The 8,810-nt window shown below is 49.2% G+C and overlaps 1 long non-coding RNA gene across 1 annotated transcript; it reads right to left on the bottom strand.

Annotated features, from left to right (window-relative positions):
• Positions 1-3,046: 3,046 nt before the first annotated feature.
• Positions 3,047-8,421, bottom strand: LOC102493309 (uncharacterized). Its single transcript, XR_335955.2, has 3 exons — positions 8,314-8,421; positions 5,331-5,376; positions 3,047-3,282 (listed from the first exon to the last, which is right to left on the bottom strand). It is a non-coding gene; the product is annotated as an uncharacterized LOC102493309 (long non-coding RNA).
• Positions 8,422-8,810: the final 389 nt, after the last annotated feature.

The raw sequence follows: 8,810 nt of genomic DNA, 5'->3' as shown, positions 1-8,810 counted from the left end.
CATGGGGGGGGAGTGAGAAAGCAAGCCATGACCTCAATCTCCCTATGAGAGTTGAATGCCCCAAACCCCATGCCACCTTCTGGCCCTAGCAATTTTTTTTTTTTTTTACAGCATGTACACTAGCTGGAGAGAGAGAGAGAGAGAGAAATCACCCTCCGAGGGGATGGCCATGCTGCAATCCCTTCTCCGTTTTCTAAGGACCTTGGGCACGCACACACACAATCCTGGTATGAATTTCAAGCCACCAGATCTGTGACTGGGATCACAGTTGGCCATGTGAGTCCCGCAATGTAACCACTATGCCATCTGCTGGCCCTCCCAGCAAGCTGTTTTAACAAACCCTCCAGGGGAGCCTGGCTTTGGGAACCACTCACTGACCTAGCACTAAGTGTGTGTGGTACCCCACGGTCTCAGCTGAATGGAAGACCATGTGTACAACGGGTGTTCAGCACAATAAGCTTCTCTCCTAACTAGCGATGCCCTGTGGGGGCATCACATTCAGGGCCGCTCTTTTTTTTTTTTGAGAGGATTTTCCTATAGGGCGTGTGTGCTCACCAGAAAGAGAGACAGAAAGGCAGAAAGTGAGAAATCACCCACCAGGGGGATGGCCACGCCGCAATCCTGTCTCCTCCATTCTCCTCTCAGGATCTTAGGGATGCGTGCACACGCGCCCGGTGTGAGGGTAAGTACTGGGTCTGGGACTCAAACTGCGGTTGACTACATGGGAGTCCAGCGATATAGCCATTATGCCAACTGCTGGTTCCTGCTCTTACTGATTTATTGAGTTAATGGATTTGCCCACTTTAGAAAGTCTTGCTCCAGGGACCAGCAGGTGGTGTGGTGGTTAAGGGCACTGGATTCCCACATGGTCGACCGTGGTTTGAGTAATGAACCTGGTGGCTTGGTTTCTCACTTTCCATCTCTCTCTCTCTCCCTCTTACTCTGTCCCTATATGGTCAAAGAAAAACAAAAATAAAGAAAAGTTAAATAATTATTTTTTTAGAAAAAAGTCTTGCTCTAACTAGGGAAGTTGATTAGTCAACAAAGAAAGACTAGATAATGCCAAATATCAAGTCCTTCTGACCTTTTCACCTGGTTTAAAGTACACACTCTGGTGGGGTGTATTGGTTAAGCACTGGACTCTCACAGAGCTGATTACAGTTCGAGTCCTGGACCTGGCAGCTTGAAACATCATGACGGGTGCCTGTGCATGAGTGCCCAAAGTCCCAGGAGAATGGAAGAGAAGGGGTTTTGCGTCATGGCCATGGGTATAGTTTCAAAAGTTCTCTGAAACAGGGAACCAGCAGTTACCGTAATGGCTATGTCGCTGGACTCCCACGTGGTCGACCGTGGTTCGTGTCCCGGACCCGGTGGCTTAAAACTCACGCCGGGCGCGTGTGCGTGCGTGCCCAAGATCCCGAGAGGAGAATGGAGGAGAAGGGATTGCGGCGTGACCATCCCCCCTGGGGGGTGATTTCTCGCTTTCTGTCTCTATGTCTCTCTCTGTCTGTCTGGCGAGCGCACACGCCCTACAGTGAAAATCTCTCCAAAAAAAAAAAAATTAAAAAATAAAAAATAAAAAAATAAATAAAGTTCTCTGAAACATAACTGAGCAAAGAGCCATGTTAAGACAGGCCAGAATTATAGGGCCAGTGAGAAAACAAACTGTGTTTATTTGGTTATGATAGAGTACAATTCTGTATTCTACTGTATTTTTAGTTTTTCAGAATTATTTAATTTTATTTATGATTACTATTTTTAATTTGACCAGAGAGAGACAGAGAAAGAGGGAGAGAAAGCGCGAAAGCAAGCCACCAGGTCCAGGACTCAAACTGTGGTTGGCCATGTGGGAGTCCAGTGCTTTAACCACCACGTCACATGCTGGCCCCTCTACTACATTTTTCTTAACAGTTCCAGGAATTTACATTTTTCCCTTGACACAAGTGTGCATAAATCTTAATCAACAGATTCAGTAGCAAACATCTAGTTATAGGATGATGAATTTTTTTTCAAATGTAATTAAAAAAACGGACTTACTTGTGATTTAAGGAGATTTAATGTATTTCAGAATAAATCTTCCAGTTCTTTCTTTGTGTGTGTCCATTCTGATTACTCACAGGTATTAGACCATGAAAGACATCACATTCACTCATTGTACAATTTTATTCAGTGCATATTATGTGCCAGCAGGATTTTTTTTTCTTTTTTCTTTTGGAGAGGTTTTTGCTATAGGGCGCATGTGCTCGCCAGACAGAGAGAGACAGAGACAGAAAGAGAGAAATCACCCCCCAGGGGGGATGGCCACGCCGCAATCCCTTCTCCTCCATTCTCCTCTTGGGATCTTGGGCACGCATGCACATGCGCCTGGCGTGAGTTTAAGCCACTGGGTCCAGGACTCAAACCGTGGTCGACTACGTGGGAGTCCAGCGACATAGCCATTACGCTAACTGCTGGTCCCCCAGCAGTATATTTTTAAAGAATTATTTTATTTATTTATTTTCCATGAAATTTGCTAGAGAAAGACAGAGAGAGAAAGCAAGCCATCCGGTCCAGGACTTGAACCTGGTCAGCCATGTGGGAATTCCAGCAACTTAACCACACCACCTGCTGGCCCCCTCCAGCAGTATTTTCTAGGTCCTATAAATTCAGCAATAAATAGATCATTACCCTAAAAAAAAAAAACTCAACAAACAAAAAAAGCAGGGCCAGACTAGTGTACAAATGAAAAGTGTGTGTGTTCTTTTTTTTTTTTTGGAGAGGTTTTTGCTATAGGGGGCGTGCGCTCACCAGACAGACAGAGAGACAGAAAGCGAGAAATCACCCCCCAGGGGAGATGGCCACGCCGCAATCCCTTCTCCTCCATTCTCCTCTCGGGATCTTGAGCACGCACACACGCACGCACACGCGTCTGGCGTGAGTTTTAAGCCACTGGGTCCAGGACGCGAACCGCGGTAGACTACATGGGAGTCTAGCAACATAGCCATTACGCTAACTGCTGGTCCCAAGTATGTGTGTTCTTACAAAGGAGGAGACTTCAAAAAGTTCATGGGGGAAAGAAAGGAACTAATGTATTTCGTTACAAAGTTGAAATTCATGCATATTTTCCTTCAAAACACATTTTCCATGAACTTCCTGAAAACTGTGTATACAGACCATCTCTAAAGGAGCACACAATAAACCCGTATGGTGGTTATCTTTAAGGGGGGATCCATCTGGCAGGAACTGGAATAACAATTTTCATTGAATACTTTTTTGCATCCTGTGGATTTCATAACTTGTGTCCTATCAAAAAAAAAAAAAAGATGACAAGTATTTAAAAACAATTAGAACTGGACAGGGATTCCCTTTCCCATCCGTTTCTGGGTTCCAGCCTGGCTCACCCTGGAGAGCTGGCCATGTGAGAACAAGGCCGCTGTGTCAACAGGGGAACCCTGCCCCCTGCTGGTTGTCGCCCCACATGATCCGTGGTGTTCGCAGAGCCTCCTCTTCACCTCTCTCTCCCGCCCCTCTTGCACAGGGACCTCTGGTCCCTGTAGATGCACTAGGTTCCTCAAATGTGCCAAGCTCTGATTTGGCCTTGAGACCCTTGCACAAACTGTCCTTTCTATCTCAAATTCTTTCTTTGCACTCAGCCTGATTCACTCCTACTCATCCTTCCCACCTTATTTTAGCACTCTTTATCCCCAAAAGCCTCCCTCGATCACAACCCCCTAGTAGACCCAGCCATGTCATTCAGTCCCGTGGCACCTGGTGCTTCTTCTGTTTTTCTGAGTTCTGCAGGTGAGGGAGACTGTTCTCACTTGTAAAGTGGGGGTGGGGTGGGGTGTACTGACTTCTCTGGCATGTTAGGAGAAATGTAGAGAAATGAAAAGTTCCCATAGTAGGTGCTGGACTCATAGTGGGTGCCAACCTCGTAGGCTCCTACATGCTTAGTGCATTGACTGGGCTTTCAGAGAACTGTCATGGCCCCCACTTTTCTTAGTTTGGTGGTGTGTGGTGTATGACTCTTCCCATAACCATTTTCAGATGGAACGTACCTGGGATTTGAACCAGTCTTTTAATAACACTGGTAACAGGTTCCTTTTGTTAGGCTGGCCCTTATATTGCTCTGCAGGTATATCTCACTTAGTTCTCATAACATTCCTGCCGGGTGGGGGCTACTGTTACTTACCTCGCTGCCTTAGAAACTGGGACACTGAGGCTCAGAAGTAACACACCTGGAATCACACAGTTGTAAAGGAGGAAGTCAGATCTGTTTTTACTCATTGTCAGCAATTCTTTACTCTATAATTGCAAGAGGGAGGGGCCAACAGGTGGCACAGTGATGGACTACCACATGGGTGACCGCAATTCAAGTCCTAGATCCTACGACTTGAAAATCATACAGGGTGTGTACATGCATGCCCCAAATCCTGAGAACAGAATGGAGAAGGGAGGATTGCAGCATGGCCATCCCCCGGGGAGGATGGGGGTGGCTTCTCTTTCCCGCTCTCTCCTGGTGAGTGCACATGCTCTATGGCAGAAACCTTATAAAAAGGAAAAAAAAAATTGACCGAGGGCACGTGTGCTTGCCAGTGAGAAAGTACCCTCCCCTGGTGTATGGTCATGCAGCAATCTGCTTCTCACCATTTCTCCATCTCATCTGGGTCTGGGGTACACAGCTTCCCAGTGTGCTTAAGGGGCAGGGGCCAGGATTCAATCCATGTGGTATCTGGCTCCTTGGCCAGTCCCTTCTATTTATTATGAAGCTTCTTTCTCTGTTCTGTGAGCAAGAGTGACAGGCAGAGAGATGACACCCACCACAGCATCTTCACACTGCGATCCACATCCAGTTTTAGCCAGCCTGGGGTCACGAGGAGGGGCGTGGCCTGTGTGTTCAAGGAGGCTTCCAGACAGGAACAGAAACCTTCCAGGTGGGTCAGCCTTGAAGAGTGTCGTGTCAGTGCTGACCCGCCTGTTTGGCCCTGTTATTTATTGACTCTCTACTATGTACACGCCCGTGTTCAGCAGTTGGGGCTACAACGCTGACAGTGAGAACAAAGAGATCCGACTAATCAGGCAGATCTGGGAGGACTTTCGGGAGGAAGGAGCAACAGAGCTGGAGACTTAAGAATGAAGAGGAAGTTGTTTCCTGTAGCTAAGTGTTTGGCTTAACTCTGCCCATCTTTTTAAAAATAATTTTTTTAAAGGTTTTTGCCATAGGGCATATGTGCTAGCTGCAGAGACAGGGAAAGGAAAAGTGAGAAATCACCCCCACACTGCAATCCTTTCTTCTCCATTCTCCTCTCAGGATGTTCACATGCACACATGACTGGTGTGATTTTACTTACCTCGCTGCCTTAGAAACTGGGACACTGAGGCTCAGAAGTAACACACCTGGAATCACACAGTTGTAAAGGAGGAAGTCAGATCTGTTTTTACTCATTGTCAGCAATTCTTTACTCTATAATTGCAAGAGGGAGGGGCCAACAGGTGGCACAGTGATGGACTACCACATGGGTGACCGCAATTCAAGTCCTAGATCCTACGACTTGAAAATCATACAGGGTGTGTACATGCATGCCCCAAATCCTGAGAACAGAATGGAGAAGGGAGGATTGCAGCATGGCCATCCCCCGGGGAGGATGGGGGTGGCTTCTCTTTCCCGCTCTCTCCTGGTGAGTGCACATGCTCTATGGCAGAAACCTTATAAAAAGGAAAAAAAAAATTGACCGAGGGCACGTGTGCTTGCCAGTGAGAAAGTACCCTCCCCTGGTGTATGGTCATGCAGCAATCTGCTTCTCACCATTTCTCCATCTCATCTGGGTCTGGGGTACACAGCTTCCCAGTGTGCTTAAGGGGCAGGGGCCAGGATTCAATCCATGTGGTATCTGGCTCCTTGGCCAGTCCCTTCTATTTATTATGAAGCTTCTTTCTCTGTTCTGTGAGCAAGAGTGACAGGCAGAGAGATGACACCCACCACAGCATCTTCACACTGCGATCCACATCCAGTTTTAGCCAGCCTGGGGTCACGAGGAGGGGCGTGGCCTGTGTGTTCAAGGAGGCTTCCAGACAGGAACAGAAACCTTCCAGGTGGGTCAGCCTTGAAGAGTGTCGTGTCAGTGCTGACCCGCCTGTTTGGCCCTGTTATTTATTGACTCTCTACTATGTACACGCCCGTGTTCAGCAGTTGGGGCTACAACGCTGACAGTGAGAACAAAGAGATCCGACTAATCAGGCAGATCTGGGAGGACTTTCGGGAGGAAGGAGCAACAGAGCTGGAGACTTAAGAATGAAGAGGAAGTTGTTTCCTGTAGCTAAGTGTTTGGCTTAACTCTGCCCATCTTTTTAAAAATAATTTTTTTAAAGGTTTTTGCCATAGGGCATATGTGCTAGCTGCAGAGACAGGGAAAGGAAAAGTGAGAAATCACCCCCACACTGCAATCCTTTCTTCTCCATTCTCCTCTCAGGATGTTCACATGCACACATGACTGGTGTGATTTTTCAAGCCACCAGATCCAGGACTTGAACTGTGCTCAGCATGTGGGAATCCGACGCCTTAACCACCATGCCACCTGCTGGTCCCTCTTCTGCCCATCTTTGAGGGCTGAGTTAGAACTGTCACTCACAACTGGAACCCCAGGACCACAGGTTTCTGCACTGCTACTTAGCCCCTGACTGGATCTCCAAGGCAGGGAACTCATTACCTACAGAAGCCTGGGATAGAAATGCAAATTCTGGCCCTAGAAAGGGCACTTGGTGCCGACATGTTTCAGAATCTGGAGCTGAGGGAATGCTCCAGAAAACATAACTCTTCTGTCTCCCACCTCCCTGCAGTGCTAAGGGCTGCTTCTCCTTGTCACAGGGGCCAGGTTAAGAGCATTTCTCCCTGACTCTGGGGAAGCGTTTGTGTGTGTGCGTGTGTTCCATGGCCCAGGAATGGTAGTGGGGAAGCAATCAGAGGGTCATTTCTTATATTTCAAAAAGACCCTTTGGGACCAGCAGTTAGCATAATGGTTATGTCGCTGGATTCCCATGTAGTCGACTGCAGTTCGAGTCCCAGACCAGGTGGCTTAACACTCACGCCAGTCGCGTGTGCGTGTGTGCCCAAGATCCCGAGAGGAGAATGGAGGAGAAGGGATTGTGGCATGGTCATCCCCCCTGGAGGGTGATTTTTCACTTTCTGTCTGTCTCTTTGTCTGGCGAGCACACACACGCCCTATAGCAAAAACCTCTCCAAAAAAAAAAGACCCCGACAGAGCCACGTGGGAACGCAGAAGGGATCTAGTCTCCCTTGCTGGGAGGTATGAATAAAGGAACCTATGAAGAAATGCTCGAACAAGCTTGAGAAAGATTAATAGGCATTTGGGAGTGGAGTGGGTAAAGTCAGGGACATTTCAGCTTGAAGGAGCTAAGGGTTTGGGTTCTGGTTCTGACCACCATCTATGGGAGTGATCCTAGTAACTCCCAAGTGATTTCGTCAGTATGACAGTGCTGGTACTCATGGAGTGGGTGTGAGTTAGTGGCTTAGATACAGCCAATGTAAATTACTCCAAAAAGTGGAGGGGAGATTAAGGATGGGGTAAGAGTTAACCGATGTTGGTGAGCGGCAAACACAGGTAAGCGCTGGCGAGTGGTGCAAAACCTCCAGCGTAGCAGGTGAGGGAAGGGGTGTGCTGAGAAATGTGGGCAGGGGTCAGACCAGGCAGGGATGCGAACGCCAGGACAACGAATTAATTAAGCAAGGAAGGGCACAGGTGTCAAAGGCTTGGGGGGAGGGTCGGGGACGGGAAACGAGCGACCCAGGTGGAAGCTGTGGCACAACCCGGCACAGGAGAGGAGAGGCGGGCAAAGCACCGCGGTTTTGTTCTTTGTCCTCAAGCAGGCCAGGTAAGGCTTAAACCCTAGGTGGCAGCCGCGAAGACTACTTCCTTGAGGGGGTCGCAGAGGACCGACACCCCAGAGGACTCAAAGGCCAGTACCCGCGCGCCACCTGGTGGCCGCGGGAGGTCAGCTCAGCTGGGAGCAGCGGAGGCTGCAAAATCCGGATTTTCTCCTGGAAAGCCTCTGGAAATTGACAGGGAAGAAGGCAGGGTAGCGGGCCTCTCATCAACTGAGGACTTCAAGACACCGAGTCAGCCTCAAGAGCCTGAGGCTTCCTTTAAAGGCACGAGTGGCTCGAGCTTAATCTGCCCATCTCTTCTTCCGCTAGGAGGAAAATGAGAGAAGGAAGAGAAACTTTAGTCTTTCCCGCCCACAAGGAGGTAAAAGGCTTTAAAGACTACCCCGGAAAGCAGAGTTTTATAGATTCTATTTGCATACGAACGCGGTCACCTCGAGTTAAACTCCGGTCCTTTAATCTCCGGCCCAATTTGTCCAGCCGCCGCGGTGGAAGGCCCCCGTGAGTACCTCCAAGCCCCGCCCCCGGGGCCCGCCCACTGGGCGGGGCTTGGCTGCACGTGCTCACCCAGCGCCTTCGCAATCCGCCTCTCCGGAAGGATTTATTGTTGTGGTGGGGGGATTCGAGCAATCGTAGGCCTCTTTAGCGACGAACAGATGATAATAAAGAGATGGCCCTGAAGTAACCCTTCTTAAACTATTTGTCACGGGTTTTCACCAGGCCCCGTGATCCGAAAGCCCTTCGTTTTCCCGTCCCAGGGCAGCTTATCCTTTCTGCCCCCCCTTCGGTTGGTGTGGTCCCGCGTGGCCGGCCTCATCCGCGGACTCCAACTCCCAGCGTGCCCCTGCGGGCCGTGCGTGGCGGAGGTGCGTGACGTCAGGGGAGGGAGCTGGCCAGTGCTGAGGGGGCGCGGCGCACAGGGGCAGGGAGC

The sequence above is a fragment of the Tupaia chinensis genome, unplaced genomic scaffold (genome assembly GCF_000334495.1).
Source record: "Tupaia chinensis unplaced genomic scaffold, TupChi_1.0 Scaffold000575_1, whole genome shotgun sequence".
Classification (NCBI taxonomy): Eukaryota; Metazoa; Chordata; class Mammalia; order Scandentia; family Tupaiidae; genus Tupaia; species Tupaia belangeri.
Note: the sequence above shows the minus strand (reverse complement) of the source record. Positions and strands in the feature narration are given on the sequence as shown.